The following is a 16,934-nucleotide window of genomic DNA, read 5'->3' on the forward strand; positions in this document are numbered from 1 at the left end:
TGCAGAGCGACTTGTTTCTTAGCTTCCCAAAGAGCTGGAAGCAAGATGCTTTGGGGCCCTTCTCACCCTTTGGAAAGAAGGCAGCTCTTTGTGCCTTGCAGCTCTAGGGCAATGTAGCACACCCACAGCAGAAGTTCTACTTAAGCCAGATCTGGCCCGCAAAGAAACTGCGTTTCACAGGCCTTTGTAAGAGATGTTCCCGGTAGGCTGTTAGAGCACTGTGCAGAGCGAGTTGTTTCTTAGCTTCCCAGAGAGCTGGAAGCAAGATGCTTTGGTGCCCTTCTCACCCTTTGGAAAGAAGGCAGCACTTTGTGCCTTGCAGCTCTAGGGCAATGTAGCACACCCAGAGCAGAAGTTCTACTTCAGCCAGATCAGGCCCGCAAAGAAACTGCGTTTCACAGGCCTTTGTAAGAGATGTTCCCGGTAGGCTGTTAGAGCACTGTGCAGAGCGAGTTGTTTCTTAGATTCCCAACGAGCTGGAAGCAAGATGCTTTAGGATCCATCTGCCCTTAAGGAAAGAAGGCAGCACTTTGTGCCTTGCAGCTCTAGGGCAATGTAGCACACCCAGAGCAGATGTTCTACTTCTGCCAGGTCAGGCCTGCAAAGAAACTTCGTTTCACAGGCCTTTGTAAGAGATGTTGCCGGTAGGCTGTAAGAGCACTGTGCAGAGCGACTTATTTCTTAGCTTCCCAGAGAGCTGGAAGCAAGATGCTTTGGGGCCCTTCTCACCCTTTGGAAAGAAGGCAGCACTTTGTGCCTTGCAGCTCTAGGGCAATGTAGCACACCCAGAGCAGAAGTTCTACTTCAGCTAGATCAGACCTGCAAAGAAACTGCGTTTCACAGGCCTTTGTAAGAGATGTTCCCTGTAGGCTGTTAGAGCACTGTGCAGAGCGAGTTGTTTCTTAGCTTCCCAAAGAGCTGGAAGCAAGATGCTTTGGGGCCCTTCACACCCTTTGGAAAGAAGGCAGCACTTTGTGCCTTGCAGCTCTAGGGCAATGTAGCACACCCAGAGCAGAAGTTCTACTTCAGCTAGATCAGACCTGCAAAGAAACTGCGTTTCACAGGCCTTTGTAAGAGATGTTCCCTGTAGGCTGTTAGAGCACTGTGCAGAGCGAGTTGTTTCTTAGCTTCCCAAAGAGCTGGAAGCAAGATGCTTTAGGGGCCATCTGCCCTTAAGGAAAGAAGGCAGCACTTTGTGCCTTGCAGCTCTAGGGCAATGTAGCACACCCAGAGCAGATGTTCTACTTCTGCCAGGTCAGGCCTGCAAAGAAACTTCGTTTCACAGGCCCTTGTAAGAGATGTTCCCGGTAGGCTGTTAGAGCACTGTGCAGAGCGACTTGTTTCTTAGCTTCCCAAAGAGCTGGAAGCAAGATGCTTTGGGGCCCTTCTCACCCTTTGGAAAGAAGGCAGCACTTTGTGCCTTGCAGCTCTAGGGCAATGTAGCACACCCAAGCAGAAGTTCTACTTAAGCCAGATCTGGCCCGCAAAGAAACTGCGTCTCACAGGCCTTTGTAAGAGATGTTCCCGGTAGGCTGTAAGAGCACTGTGCAGAGCGACTTATTTCTTAGCTTCCCAGAGAGCTGGAAGCAAGATGCTTTGGGGCCCTTCTCACCCTTTGGAAAGAAGGCAGCACTTTGTGCCTTGCAGCTCTAGGGCAATGTAGCACACCCAGAGCAGAAGTTCTACTTCAGCCAGATCAGGCCCGCAAAGAAACTGCGTTTCACAGGCCTTTGTAAGAGATGTTCCCGGTAGGCTGTTAGAGCACTGTGCAGAGCGAGTTGTTTCTTAGATTCCCAACGAGCTGGAAGCAAGATGCTTTAGGATCCATCTGCCCTTAAGGAAAGAAGGCAGCACTTTGTGCCTTGCAGCTCTAGGGCAATGTAGCACACCCAGAGCAGATGTTCTACTTCTGCCAGGTCAGGCCTGCAAAGAAACTTCGTTTCACAGGCCTTTGTAAGAGATGTTGCCGGTAGGCTGTAAGAGCACTGTGCAGAGCGACTTATTTCTTAGCTTCCCAGAGAGCTGGAAGCAAGATGCTTTGGGGCCCTTCTCACCCTTTGGAAAGAAGGCAGCACTTTGTGCCTTGCAGCTCTAGGGCAATGTAGCACACCCAGAGCAGAAGTTCTACTTCAGCTAGATCAGACCTGCAAAGAAACTGCGTTTCACAGGCCTTTGTAAGAGATGTTCCCTGTAGGCTGTTAGAGCACTGTGCAGAGCGAGTTGTTTCTTAGCTTCCCAAAGAGCTGGAAGCAAGATGCTTTAGGGGCCATCTGCCCTTAAGGAAAGAAGGCAGCACTTTGTGCCTTGCAGCTCTAGGGCAATGTAGCACACCCAGAGCAGATGTTCTACTTCTGCCAGGTCAGGCCTGCAAAGAAACTTCGTTTCACAGGCCTTTGTAAGAGATGTTGCCGGTAGGCTGTAAGAGCACTGTGCAGAGCGACTTATTTCTTAGCTTCCCAGAGAGCTGGAAGCAAGATGCTTTGGGGCCCTTCTCACCCTTTGGAAAGAAGGCAGCACTTTGTGCCTTGCAGCTCTAGGGCAATGTAGCACACCCAGAGCAGAAGTTCTACTTCAGCTAGATCAGACCTGCAAAGAAACTGCGTTTCACAGGCCTTTGTAAGAGATGTTCCCTGTAGGCTGTTAGAGCACTGTGCAGAGCGAGTTGTTTCTTAGCTTCCCAAAGAGCTGGAAGCAAAATGCTTTGGGGCCCTTCACACCCTTTGGAAAGAAGGCAGCACTTTGTGCCTTGCAGCTCTAGGGCAATGTAGCACACCCAGAGCAGAAGTTCTACTTCAGCTAGATCAGAACTGCATAGAAACTGCGTTTCACAGGCCTTTGTAAGAGATGTTCCCTGTAGGCTGTTAGAGCACTGTGCAGAGCGAGTTGTTTCTTAGCTTCCCAAAGAGCTGGAAGCAAGATGCTTTAGGGGCCATCTGCCCTTAAGGAAAGAAGGCAGCACTTTGTGCCTTTCAGCTCTAGGGCAATGTAGCACACCCAGAGCAGATGTTCTACTTCTGCCAGGTCAGGCCTGCAAAGAAACTTCGTTTCACAGGCCCTTGTAAGAGATGTTCCCGGTAGGCTGTTAGAGCACTGTGCAGAGCGACTTGTTTCTTAGCTTCCCAAAGAGCTGGAAGCAAGATGCTTTGGGGCCCTTCTCACCCTTTGGAAAGAAGGCAGCACTTTGTGCCTTGCAGCTCTAGGGCAATGTAGCACACCCACAGCAGAAGTTCTACTTAAGCCAGATCTGGGCCGCAAAGAAACTGCGTCTCACAGGCCTTTGTAAGAGATGTTCCCGGTAGGCTGTAAGAGCACTGTGCAGAGCGACTTATTTCTTAGCTTCCCAGAGAGCTGGAAGCAAGATGCTTTGGGGCCCTTCTCACCCTTTGGAAAGAAGGCAGCACTTTGTGCCTTGCAGCTCTAGGGCAATGTAGCACACCCAGAGCAGAAGTTCTACTTCAGCCAGATCAGGCCCGCAAAGAAACTGCGTTTCACAGGCCTTTGTAAGAGATGTTCCCGGTAGGCTGTTAGAGCACTGTGCAGAGCGAGTTGTTTCTTAGATTCCCAACGAGCTGGAAGCAAGATGCTTTAGGGGCCATCTGCCCTTAAGGAAAGAAGGCAGCACTTTGTGCCTTGCAGCTCTAGGGCAATGTAGCACACCCAGAGCAGATGTTCTACTTCTGCCAGGTCAGGCCTGCAAAGAAACTTCGTTTCACAGGCCTTTGTAAGAGATGTTGCCGGTAGGCTGTAAGAGCACTGTGCAGAGCGACTTATTTCTTAGCTTCCCAGAGAGCTGGAAGCAAGATGCTTTGGGGCCCTTCTCACCCTTTGGAAAGAAGGCAGCACTTTGTGCCTTGCAGCTCTAGGGCAATGTAGCACACCCAGAGCAGAAGTTCTACTTCAGCTAGATCAGACCTGCAAAGAAACTGCGTTTCACAGGCCTTTGTAAGAGATGTTCCCTGTAGGCTGTTAGAGCACTGTGCAGAGCGAGTTGTTTCTTAGCTTCCCAAAGAGCTGGAAGCAAGATGCTTTGGGGCCCTTCTCACCCTTTGGAAAGAAGGCAGCACTTTGTGCCTTGCAGCTCTAGGGCAATGTAGCACACCCAGAGCAGAAGTTCTACTTCAGCCAGATCAGGCCCGCAAAGAAACTGCGTTTCACAGGCCTTTGTAAGAGATGTTCCCGGTAGGCTGTTAGAGCACTGTGCAGAGCGAGTTGTTTCTTAGCTTCCCAGAGAGCCGGAAGCAAGATGCTTTGGGGCCCATTAATTTTATACCCTGCTACTTTGCTGTAGTTGTTGATTATTTCTAATAGTTTTTCTGTGGATTCTTTGGGGTTTTCTATGTATAAGATCATGTCGTCTGCAAACAACGCGAGTTTTACCTCTTCGTTACCGATTTGGATTCCTTTCATTTTTTTTTCCTGCCGAATTGCTCTGGCCAGCACCTCCAGTACTATGTTGAATAGGAGTGGTGAAAGTGGGCACCCTTGTCTTGTTCCTGTCCTCAGAGGGATGGCTTTCAGCTTTTGTCCATTGAGTATGATGTTGGCTGTGGGTCTATCATATATGGCCTTTATTATGTTGAGGTACTTTCCTTCTATACCCGTTTTACTGAGGGTTTTTATCATAAATGGGTGTTGGATCTTGTCGAATGCTTTCTCTGCGTCTATTGAGATGATCATGTGGTTTTTGTTTTTCATTTTGTTGATGTAGTGTATCACGTTGATTGACTTGCGGGTGTTGAACCATCCCTGTGTCCCTGGTATAAATCCCACTTGATCATGGTGTATAATCTTTTTGATGTATTGCTGTAATCGGTTTGCCAAAATTTGGTTGAGGATTTTTGCATCTATGTTCATCAGTGATATCGGCCTGTAGTTCTCCTTCTTTGTGTTGTCCTTGTCAGGTTTGGGGATCAGAGTGATGTTGGCTTCATAGAATGTGTTAGGGAGTTCTCCATCTTTCTCAATTTTCTGGAACAGTTTGAGGAGAATAGGTACAAAGAACTCACACTGCTTAACAACAAAAAAACAAACAACCCGATCAAAAAATGGGCAGAGGACATGAACAGACATTTCTCCAAAGAAGATATGAACATGGCCAATAGACACATGAAAAGATGTTCATCATCGCTAATCATCAGGGAAATGCAAATCAAAACTACACTAAGATATCACCTTACCCCCGTTAGATTGGCAAAAACATCCAAAACCAAGAACGACAAATGTTGCAGAGGTTGTGGACAAAGAGGAACCCTCATACACTGTTGGTGGGAATGCAAACTGGTACAGCCACTATGGAAAACAGTATGGAGATTTCTCAAAAAGTTAAAAATAGAAATACCCTATGACCCAGCCATCCCATTACTGGGTATCTATCCTAAGAACCTGATATCAGATATCTCAAGAGTCCGTTGCACCCCTATGTTCATCGCAGCATTATTTACAATAGCCAAGACGTGGAACCAGCCTACATGCCCAGAAACTGATGATTGGATAAAGAAGATGTGGTATATATACACAATGGAATACTACTCAGCCATAAAAAAAGACGAAAGTGGCCCATTCACAACAATGTGGATGGACCTCGAGGGCATTATGTTAAGCGAAATAAGTCAGTCAGAGAAAGACGAACTCTATATGACTCCACTCATAGGTGGAAATTACTATATTGAGAAGGAGATTTGATCGGTGGTTACCAGGGAAAAGGGGGGGTGGGGGGAGGGCACGGAGGGGGAAGTGGTGTTCCCACAACATGACTAACAAAAATGTACAACTGAAATTTCACAAGCTTGTAATCCGTCATAAGATTAATAAACAAACAAACAAACAAAAAAAGATGCTTTGGGGCCTATCTGCCCCTATGGAAAGAACGCAGCACTTTCTGCCTTGCAGCTCTAGGGCAATGTAGCACACCCAGAGCAGATGTTCTACTTCTGCCAGGTCAGGCCTGCAAAGAAACTTCGTTTCACAGGCCTTTGTAAGAGATGTTGCCGGTAGGCTGTAAGAGCACTGTGCAGAGCGACTTATTTCTTAGCTTCCCAGAGAGCTGGAAGCAAGATGCTTTGGGGCCCTTCTCACCCTTTGGAAAGAAGGCAGCACTTTGTGCCTTGCAGCTCTAGGGCAATGTAGCACACCCAGAGCAGAAGTTCTACTTCAGCTAGATCAGACCGGCAAAGAAACTGCGTTTCACAGGCCTTTGTAAGAGATGTTCCCTGTAGGCTGTTAGAGCACTGTGCAGAGCGAGTTGTTTCTTAGCTTCCCAAAGAGCTGGAAGCAAGATGCTTTAGGGGCCATCTGCCCTTAAGGAAAGAAGGCAGCACTTTGTGCCTTGCAGCTCTAGGGCAATGTAGCACACCCAGAGCAGATGTTCTACTTCTGCCAGGTCAGGCCTGCAAAGAAACTTCGTTTCACAGGCCTTTGTAAGAGATGTTGCCGGTAGGCTGTAAGAGCACTGTGCAGAGCGAATTATTTCTTAGCTTCCCAGAGAGCTGGAAGCAAGATGCTTTGGGGCCCTTCTCACCCTTTGGAAAGAAGGCAGCACTTTGTGCCTTGCAGCTCTAGGGCAATGTAGCACACCCAGAGCAGAAGTTCTACTTCAGCCAGATCAGGCCCGCAAAGAAACTGCGTTTCACAGGCCTTTGTAAGAGATGTTCCCGGTAGGCTGTTAGAGCACTGTGCAGAGCGAGTTGTTTCTTAGATTCCCAACGAGCTGGAAGCAAGATGCTTTAGGGGCCATCTGCCCTTAAGGAAAGAAGGCAGCACTTTGTGCCTTGCAGCTCTAGGGCAATGTAGCACACCTAGAGCAGATGTTCTACTTCTGCCAGGTCAGGCCTGCAAAGAAACTTCGTTTCACAGGCCTTTGTAAGAGATGTTGCCCGTAGGCTGTAAGAGCACTGGGCAGAGCGACTTATTTCTTAGCTTCCCAGAGAGCTGGAAGCAAGATGCTTTGGGGCCCTTCTCACCCTTTGGAAAGAAGGCAGCACTTTGTGCCTTGCAGCTCTAGGGCAATGTAGCACACCCAGAGCAGAAGTTCTACTTCAGCCAGATGAGGCCCGCAAAGAAACTGCGTTTCACAGGCCTTTGTAAGAGATGTTCCCGGTAGGCTGTTAGAGCACTGTGCAGAGCGAGTTGTTTCTTAGCTTCCCAACGAGCTGGAAGCAAGATGCTTTAGGGGCCATCTGCCCTTAAGGAAAGAAGGCAGCACTTTGTGCCTTGCAGCTCTAGGGCAATGTAGCACACCCAGAGCAGAAGTTCTACTTCAGCCAGATCAGGCCCGCAAAGAAACTGCGTTTCACAGGCCTTTGTAAGAGATGTTCCCGGTAGGCTGTTAGAGCACTGTGCAGAGCGAGTTGTTTCTTAGATTCCCAACGAGCTGGAAGCAAGATGCTTTAGGGGCCATCTGCCCTTAAGGAAAGAAGGCAGCACTTTGTGCCTTGCAGCTCTAGGGCAATGTAGCACACCTAGAGCAGATGTTCTACTTCTGCCAGGTCAGGCCTGCAAAGAAACTTCGTTTCACAGGCCTTTGTAAGAGATGTTGCCGGTAGGCTGTAAGAGCACTGGGCAGAGCGACTTATTTCTTAGCTTCCCAGAGAGCTGGAAGCAAGATGCTTTGGGGCCCTTCTCACCCTTTGGAAAGAAGGCAGCACTTTGTGCCTTGCAGCTCTAGGGCAATGTAGCACACCCAGAGCAGAAGTTCTACTTCAGCCAGATCAGGCCCGCAAAGAAACTGCGTTTCACAGGCCTTTGTAAGAGATGTTCCCGGTAGGCTGTTAGAGCACTGTGCAGAGCGAGTTGTTTCTTAGATTCCCAACGAGCTGGAAGCAAGATGCTTTAGGGGCCATCTGCCCTTAAGGAAAGAAGGCAGCACTTTGTGCCTTGCAGCTCTAGGGCAATGTAGCACACCCAGAGCAGAAGTTCTACTTCAGCCAGATCAGGCCCGCAAAGAAACTGCGTTTCACAGGCCTTTGTAAGAGATGTTCCCGGTAGGCTGTTAGAGCACTGTGCAGAGCGAGTTGTTTCTTAGATTCCCAACGAGCTGGAAGCAAGATGCTTTAGGGGCCATCTGCCCTTAAGGAAAGAAGGCAGCACTTTGTGCCTTGCAGCTCTAGGGCAATGTAGCACACCTAGAGCAGATGTTCTACTTCTGCCAGGTCAGGCCTGCAAAGAAACTTCGTTTCACAGGCCTTTGTAAGAGATGTTGCCCGTAGGCTGTAAGAGCACTGGGCAGAGCGACTTATTTCTTAGCTTCCCAGAGAGCTGGAAGCAAGATGCTTTGGGGCCCTTCTCACCCTTTGGAAAGAAGGCAGCACTTTGTGCCTTGCAGCTCTAGGGCAATGTAGCACACCCAGAGCAGAAGTTCTACTTCAGCCAGATGAGGCCCGCAAAGAAACTGCGTTTCACAGGCCTTTGTAAGAGATGTTCCCGGTAGGCTGTTAGAGCACTGTGCAGAGCGAGTTGTTTCTTAGCTTCCCAACGAGCTGGAAGCAAGATGCTTTAGGGGCCATCTGCCCTTAAGGAAAGAAGGCAGCACTTTGTGCCTTGCAGCTCTAGGGCAATGTAGCACACCCAGAGCAGATGTTCTACTTCAGCTAGATCAGACCTGCAAAGAAACTGCGTTTCACAGGCCTTTGTAAGAGATGTTCCCTGTAGGCTGTTAGAGCACTGTGCAGAGCGAGTTGTTTCTTAGCTTCCCAAAGAGCTGGAAGCAAGATGCTTTAGGGGCCATCTGCCCTTAAGGAAAGAAGGCAGCACTTTGTGCCTTGCAGCTCTAGGGCAATGTAGCACACCCAGAGCAGAAGTTCTACTTCAGCCAGATCAGGCCTGCAAAGAAACTGCGTTTCACAGGCCTTTGTAAGAGATGTTCCCGGTAGGCTGTTAGAGCACTGTGCAGAGCGAGTTGTTTCTTAGATTCCCAACGAGCTGGAAGCAAGATGCTTTAGGGGCCATCTGCCCTTAAGGAAAGAAGGCAGCACTTTGTGCCTTGCAGCTCTAGGGCAATGTAGCACACCCAGAGCAGATGTTCTACTTCTGCCAGGTCAGGCCTGCAAAGAAACTTCGTTTCACAGGCCTTTGTAAGAGATGTTGCCGGTAGGCTGTAAGAGCACTGTGCAGAGCGACTTATTTCTTAGCTTCCCAGAGAGCTGGAAGCAAGATGCTTTGGGGCCCTTCTCACCCTTTGGAAAGAAGGCAGCACTTTGTGCCTTGCAGCTCTAGGGCAATGTAGCACACCCAGAGCAGAAGTTCTACTTCAGCTAGATCAGACCTGCAAAGAAACTGCGTTTCACAGGCCTTTGTGCGAGATGTTCCCTGTAGGCTGTTAGAGCACTGTGCAGAGCGAGTTGTTTCTTAGCTTCCCAAAGAGCTGGAAGCAAGATGCTTTAGGGGCCATCTGCCCTTAAGGAAAGAAGGCAGCACTTTGTGCCTTGCAGCTCTAGGGCAATGTAGCACACCCAGAGCAGAAGTTCTACTTCAGCCAGATCAGGCCCGCAAAGAAACAGCGTTTCACAGGCCTTTGTAAGAGATGTTCCCGGTAGGCTGTTAGAGCACTGTGCAGAGCGAGTTGTTTCTTAGATTCCCAACGAGCTGGAAGCAAGATGCTTTAGGGGCCATCTGCCCTTAAGGAAAGAAGGCAGCACTTTGTGCCTTGCAGCTCTAGGGCAATGTAGCACACCCAGAGCAGATGTTCTACTTCTGCCAGGTCAGGCCTGCAAAGAAACTTCGTTTCACAGGCCTTTGTAAGAGATGTTGCCGGTAGGCTGTAAGAGCACTGTGCAGAGCGACTTATTTCTTAGCTTCCCAGAGAGCTGGAAGCAAGATGCTTTGGGGCCCTTCTCACCCTTTGGAAAGAAGGCAGCACTTTGTGCCTTGCAGCTCTAGGGCAATGTAGCACACCCAGAGCAGAAGTTCTACTTCAGCCAGATCAGGCCCGCAAAGAAACTGCGTTTCACAGGCCTTTGTAAGAGATGTTCCCGGTAGGCTGTTAGAGCACTGTGCAGAGCGAGTTGTTTCTTAGATTCCCAACGAGCTGGAAGCAAGATGCTTTAGGGGCCATCTGCCCTTAAGGAAAGAAGGCAGCACTTTGTGCCTTGCAGCTCTAGGGCAATGTAGCACACCCAGAGCAGATGTTCTACTTCTGCCAGGTCAGGCCTGCAAAGAAACTGCGTTTCACAGGCCTTTGTAAGAGATGTTCCCGGTAGGCTGTTAGAGCACTGTGCAGAGCGACTTGTTTCTTAGCTTCCCAAAGAGCTGGAAGCAAGATGCTTTGGGGCCCTTCTCACCCTTTGGAAAGAAGGCAGCACTTTGTGCCTTGCAGCTCTAGGGCAATGTAGCACACCCAGAGCAGAAGTTCTACTTCAGCCAGATCAGGCCCGCAAAGAAACTGCGTTTCACAGGCCTTTGTAAGAGATGTTCCCGGTAGGCTGTTAGAGCACTGTGCAGAGCGAGTTGTTTCTTAGCTTCCCAGAGAGCCGGAAGCAAGATGCTTTGGGGCCCGTTAATTTTATACCCTGCTACTTTGCTGTAGTTGTTGATTATTTCTAATAGTTTTTCTGTGGATTCTTTGGGGTTTTCTATGTATAAGATCATGTCGTCTGCAAACAACGTGAGTTTTACCTCTTCGTTACCGATTTGGATTCCTTTCATTTTTTTTTCCTGCCGAATTGCTCTGGCCAGCACCTCCAGTACTATGTTGAATAGGAGTGGTGAAAGTGGGCACCCTTGTCTTGTTCCTGTCCTCAGAGGGATGGCTTTCAGCTTTTGTCCATTGAGTATGATGTTGGCTGTGGGTCTATCATATATGGCCTTTATTATGTTGAGGTACTTTCCTTCTATACCCGTTTTACTGAGGGTTTTTATCATAAATGGGTGTTGGATCTTGTCGAATGCTTTCTCTGCGTCTATTGAGATGATCATGTGGTTTTTGTTTTTCATTTTGTTGATGTAGTGTATCACGTTGATTGACTTGCGGGTGTTGAACCATCCCTGTGTCCCTGGTATAAATCCCACTTGATCATGGTGTATAATCTTTTTGATGTATTGCTGTAATCGGTTTGCCAAAATTTGGTTGAGGATTTTTGCATCTATGTTCATCAGTGATATCGGCCTGTAGTTCTCCTTCTTTGTGTTGTCCTTGTCAGGTTTGGGGATCAGAGTGATGTTGGCTTCATAGAATGTGTTAGGGAGTTCTCCATCTTTCTCAATTTTCTGGAACAGTTTGAGGAGAATAGGTACAAAGAACTCACACGGCTTAACAACAAAAAAACAAACAACCCGATCAAAAAATGGGCAGAGGACATGAACAGACATTTCTCCAAAGAAGATATGAACATGGCCAATAGACACATGAAAAGATGTTCATCATCGCTAATCATCAGGGAAATGCAAATCAAAACTACACTAAGATATCACCTTACCCCCGTTAGATTGGCAAAAACATCCAAAACCAAGAACGACAAATGTTGCAGAGGTTGTGGAGAAAGAGGAACCCTCATACACTGTTGGTGGGAATGCAAACTGGTACAGCCACTATGGAAAACAGTATGGAGATTTCTCAAAAAGTTAAAAATAGAAATACCCTATGACCCAGCCATCCCATTACTGGGTATCTATCCTAAGAACCTGATATCAGATATCTCAAGAGTCCGTTGCACCCCTATGTTCATCGCAGCATTATTTACAATAGCCAAGACGTGGAACCAGCCTACATGCCCAGAAACTGATGATTGGATAAAGAAGATGTGGTATATATACACAATGGAATACTACTCAGCCATAAAAAAAGACGAAAGTGGCCCATTCACAACAATGTGGATGGACCTCGAGGGCATTATGTTAAGCGAAATAAGTCAGTCAGAGAAAGACGAACTCTATATGACTCCACTCATAGGTGGAAATTACTATATTGAGAAGGAGATTTGATCGGTGGTTACCAGGGAAAAGGGGGGGTGGGGGGAGGGCACGGAGGGGGAAGTGGTGTTCCCACAACATGACTAACAAAAATGTACAACTGAAATTTCACAAGCTTGTAATCCGTCATAAGATTAATAAACAAACAAACAAACAAAAAAAGATGCTTTGGGGCCTATCTGCCCCTATGGAAAGAACGCAGCACTTTCTGCCTTGCAGCTCTAGGGCAATGTAGCACACCCAGAGCAGATGTTCTACTTCTGCCAGGTCAGGCCTGCAAAGAAACTTCGTTTCACAGGCCTTTGTAAGAGATGTTGCCGGTAGGCTGTAAGAGCACTGTGCAGAGCGACTTATTTCTTAGCTTCCCAGAGAGCTGGAAGCAAGATGCTTTGGGGCCCTTCTCACCCTTTGGAAAGAAGGCAGCACTTTGTGCCTTGCAGCTCTAGGGCAATGTAGCACACCCAGAGCAGAAGTTCTACTTCAGCCAGATCAGGCCCGCAAAGAAACTGCGTTTCACAGGCCTTTGTAAGAGATGTTCCCGGTAGGCTGTTAGAGCACTGTGCAGAGCGAGTTGTTTCTTAGATTCCCAACGAGCTGGAAGCAAGATGCTTTAGGGGCCATCTGCCCTTAAGGAAAGAAGGCAGCACTTTGTGCCTTGCAGCTCTAGGGCAATGTAGCACACCCAGAGCAGATGTTCTACTTCTGCCAGGTCAGGCCTGCAAAGAAACTTCGTTTCACAGGCCTTTGTAAGAGATGTTGCCGGTAGGCTGTAAGAGCACTGTGCAGAGCGACTTATTTCTTAGCTTCCCAGAGAGCTGGAAGCAAGATGCTTTGGGGCCCTTCTCACCCTTTGGAAAGAAGGCAGCACTTTGTGCCTTGCAGCTCTAGGGCAATGTAGCACACCCAGAGCAGAAGTTCTACTTCAGCTAGATCAGACCTGCAAAGAAACTGCGTTTCACAGGCCTTTGTAAGAGATGTTCCCTGTAGGCTGTTAGAGCACTGTGCAGAGCGAGTTGTTTCTTAGCTTCCCAAAGAGCTGGAAGCAAGATGCTTTAGGGGCCATCTGCCCTTAAGGAAAGAAGGCAGCACTTTGTGCCTTGCAGCTCTAGGGCAATGTAGCACACCCAGAGCAGATGTTCTACTTCTGCCAGGTCAGGCCTGCAAAGAAACTTCGTTTCACAGGCCCTTGTAAGAGATGTTCCCGGTAGGCTGTTAGAGCACTGTGCAGAGCGACTTGTTTCTTAGCTTCCCAGAGAGCTGGAAGCAAGATGCTTTGGGGCCCTTCTCACCCTTTGGAAAGAAGGCAGCACTTTGTGCCTTGCAGCTCTAGGGCAATGTAGCACACCCACAGCAGAAGTTCTACTTAAGCCAGATCTGGCCCGCAAAGAAACTGCGTTTCACAGGCCTTTGTAAGAGATGTTCCCGGTAGGCTGTTAGAGCACTGTGCAGAGCGAGTTGTTTCTTAGCTTCCCAGAGAGCCGGAAGCAAGATGCTTTGGGGCCCGTTAATTTTATACCCTGCTACTTTGCTGTAGTTGTTGATTATTTCTAATAGTTTTTCTGTGGATTCTTTGGGGTTTTCTATGTATAAGATCATGTCGTCTGCAAACAACGCGAGTTTTACCTCTTCGTTACCGATTTGGATTCCTTTCATTTTTTTTTCCTGCCGAATTGCTCTGGCCAGCACCTCCAGTACTATGTTGAATAGGAGTGGTGAAAGTGGGCACCCTTGTCTTGTTCCTGTCCTCAGAGGGATGGCTTTCAGCTTTTGTCCATTGAGTATGATGTTGGCTGTGGGTCTATCATATATGGCCTTTATTATGTTGAGGTACTTTCCTTCTATACCCGTTTTACTGAGGGTTTTTATCATAAATGGGTGTTGGATCTTGTCGAATGCTTTCTCTGCGTCTATTGAGATGATCATGTGGTTTTTGTTTTTCATTTTGTTGATGTAGTGTATCACGTTGATTGACTTGCGGGTGTTGAACCATCCCTGTGTCCCTGGTATAAATCCCACTTGATCATGGTGTATAATCTTTTTGATGTATTGCTGTAATCGGTTTGCCAAAATTTGGTTGAGGATTTTTGCATCTATGTTCATCAGTGATATCGGCCTGTAGTTCTCCTTCTTTGTGTTGTCCTTGTCAGGTTTGGGGATCAGAGTGATGTTGGCTTCATAGAATGTGTTAGGGAGTTCTCCATCTTTCTCAATTTTCTGGAACAGTTTGAGGAGAATAGGTACAAAGAACTCACACTGCTTAACAACAAAAAAACAAACAACCCGATCAAAAAATGGGCAGAGGACATGAACAGACATTTCTCCAAAGAAGATATGAACATGGCCAATAGACACATGAAAAGATGTTCATCATCGCTAATCATCAGGGAAATGCAAATCAAAACTACACTAAGATATCACCTTACCCCCGTTAGATTGGCAAAAACATCCAAAACCAAGAACGACAAATGTTGCAGAGGTTGTGGAGAAAGAGGAACCCTCATACACTGTTGGTGGGAATGCAAACTGGTACAGCCACTATGGAAAACAGTATGGAGATTTCTCAAAAAGTTAAAAATAGAAATACCCTATGACCCAGCCATCCCATTACTGGGTATCTATCCTAAGAACCTGATATCAGATATCTCAAGAGTCCGTTGCACCCCTATGTTCATCGCAGCATTATTTACAATAGCCAAGACGTGGAACCAGCCTACATGCCCAGAAACTGATGATTGGATAAAGAAGATGTGGTATATATACACAATGGAATACTACTCAGCCATAAAAAAAGACGAAAGTGGCCCATTCACAACAATGTGGATGGACCTCGAGGGCATTATGTTAAGCGAAATAAGTCAGTCAGAGAAAGACGAACTCTATATGACTCCACTCATAGGTGGAAATTACTATATTGAGAAGGAGATTTGATCGGTGGTTACCAGGGAAAAGGGGGGGTGGGGGGAGGGCACGGAGGGGGAAGTGGTGTTCCCACAACATGACTAACAAAAATGTACAACTGAAATTTCACAAGCTTGTAATCCGTCATAAGATTAATAAACAAACAAACAAACAAAAAAAGATGCTTTGGGGCCTATCTGCCCCTATGGAAAGAACGCAGCACTTTGTGTCTTGCAGCTCTAGGGCAATGTAGCACACCCAGAGCAGAAGTTCTACTTCAGCCAGATCAGGCCCGCAAAGAAACTGCGTTTCACAGGCCTTTGTAAGAGATGTTCCCGGTAGGCTGTTAGAGCACTGTGCAGAGCGAGTTGTTTCTTAGCTTCCCAAAGAGCTGGAAGCAAAATGCTTTGAGACTCATCTGCCCCTTTGGAAAGAAGGCAGCACTTTGTGTCTTGCAGGTCTAGGGCAATGTAGCACACCCAGAGCAGATGTTCTACTTCTTCCAGGTCAGTCCTGCAAAGAAACTGCGTTTCACAGTCCTTTGTAAGAGATGTTCCCGGTAGGCTGTTAGAGCACTGTGCAGAGCGAGTTGTTTCTTAGATTCCCAACGAGCTGGAAGCAAGATGCTTTAGGGGCCATCTGCCCTTAAGGAAAGAAGGCAGCACTTTGTGCCTTGCAGCTCTAGGGCAATGTAGCACACCCAGAGCAGAAGTTCTACTTCAGCCAGATCAGGCCCGCAAAGAAACTGCGTTTCACAGGCCTTTGTAAGAGATGTTCCCGGTAGGCTGTTAGAGCACTGTGCAGAGCGAGTTGTTTCTTAGATTCCCAACGAGCTGGAAGCAAGATGCTTTAGGGGCCATCTGCCCTTAAGGAAAGAAGGCAGCACTTTGTGCCTTGCAGCTCTAGGGCAATGTAGCACACCCAGAGCAGATGTTCTACTTCTTCCAGGTCAGTCCTGCAAAGAAACTGCGTTTCACAGGCCTTTGTAAGAGATGTTCCCGGTAGGCTGTTAGAGCACTGTGCAGAGCGAGTTGTTTCTTAGCTTCCCAAAGAGCTGGAAGCAAGATGCTTTGGGGCCCTTCTCACCCTTTGGAAAGAAGGCAGCACTTTGTGCCTTGCAGCTCTAGGGCAATGTAGCACACCCAGAGCAGAAGTTCTACTTCAGCCAGATCAGGCCCGCAAAGAAACTGCGTTTCACAGGCCTTTGTAAGAGATGTTCCCGGTAGGCTGTTAGAGCACTGTGCAGAGCGAGTTGTTTCTTAGATTCCCAACGAGCTGGAAGCAAGATGCTTTAGGGGCCATCTGCCCTTAAGGAAAGAAGGCAGCACTTTGTGCCTTGCAGCTCTAGGGCAATGTAGCACACCCAGAGCAGATGTTCTACTTCTTCCAGGTCAGTCCTGCAAAGAAACTGCGTTTCACAGGCCTTTGTAAGAGATGTTCCCGGTAGGCTGTTAGAGCACTGTGCAGAGCGAGTTGTTTCTTAGCTTCCCAGAGAGCCGGAAGCAAGATGCTTTGGGGCCCGTTAATTTTATACCCTGCTACTTTGCTGTAGTTGTTGATTATTTCTAATAGTTTTTCTGTGGATTCTTTGGGGTTTTCTATGTATAAGATCATGTCGTCTGCAAACAACGCGAGTTTTACCTCTTCGTTACCGATTTGGATTCCTTTCATTTTTTTTTCCTGCCGAATTGCTCTGGCCAGCACCTCCAGTACTATGTTGAATAGGAGTGGTGAAAGTGGGCACCCTTGTCTTGTTCCTGTCCTCAGAGGGATGGCTTTCAGCTTTTGTCCATTGAGTATGATGTTGGCTGTGGGTCTATCATATATGGCCTTTATTATGTTGAGGTACTTTCCTTCTATACCCGTTTTACTGAGGGTTTTTATCATAAATGGGTGTTGGATCTTGTCGAATGCTTTCTCTGCGTCTATTGAGATGATCATGTGGTTTTTGTTTTTCATTTTGTTGATGTAGTGTATCACGTTGATTGACTTGCGGGTGTTGAACCATCCCTGTGTCCCTGGTATAAATCCCACTTGATCATGGTGTATAATCTTTTTGATGTATTGCTGTAATCGGTTTGCCAAAATTTGGTTGAGGATTTTTGCATCTATGTTCATCAGTGATATCGGCCTGT

This window comes from Equus asinus, chromosome 1 (assembly GCF_041296235.1).
Source record: "Equus asinus isolate D_3611 breed Donkey chromosome 1, EquAss-T2T_v2, whole genome shotgun sequence".
NCBI lineage: Eukaryota > Metazoa > Chordata > Mammalia > Perissodactyla > Equidae > Equus > Equus asinus.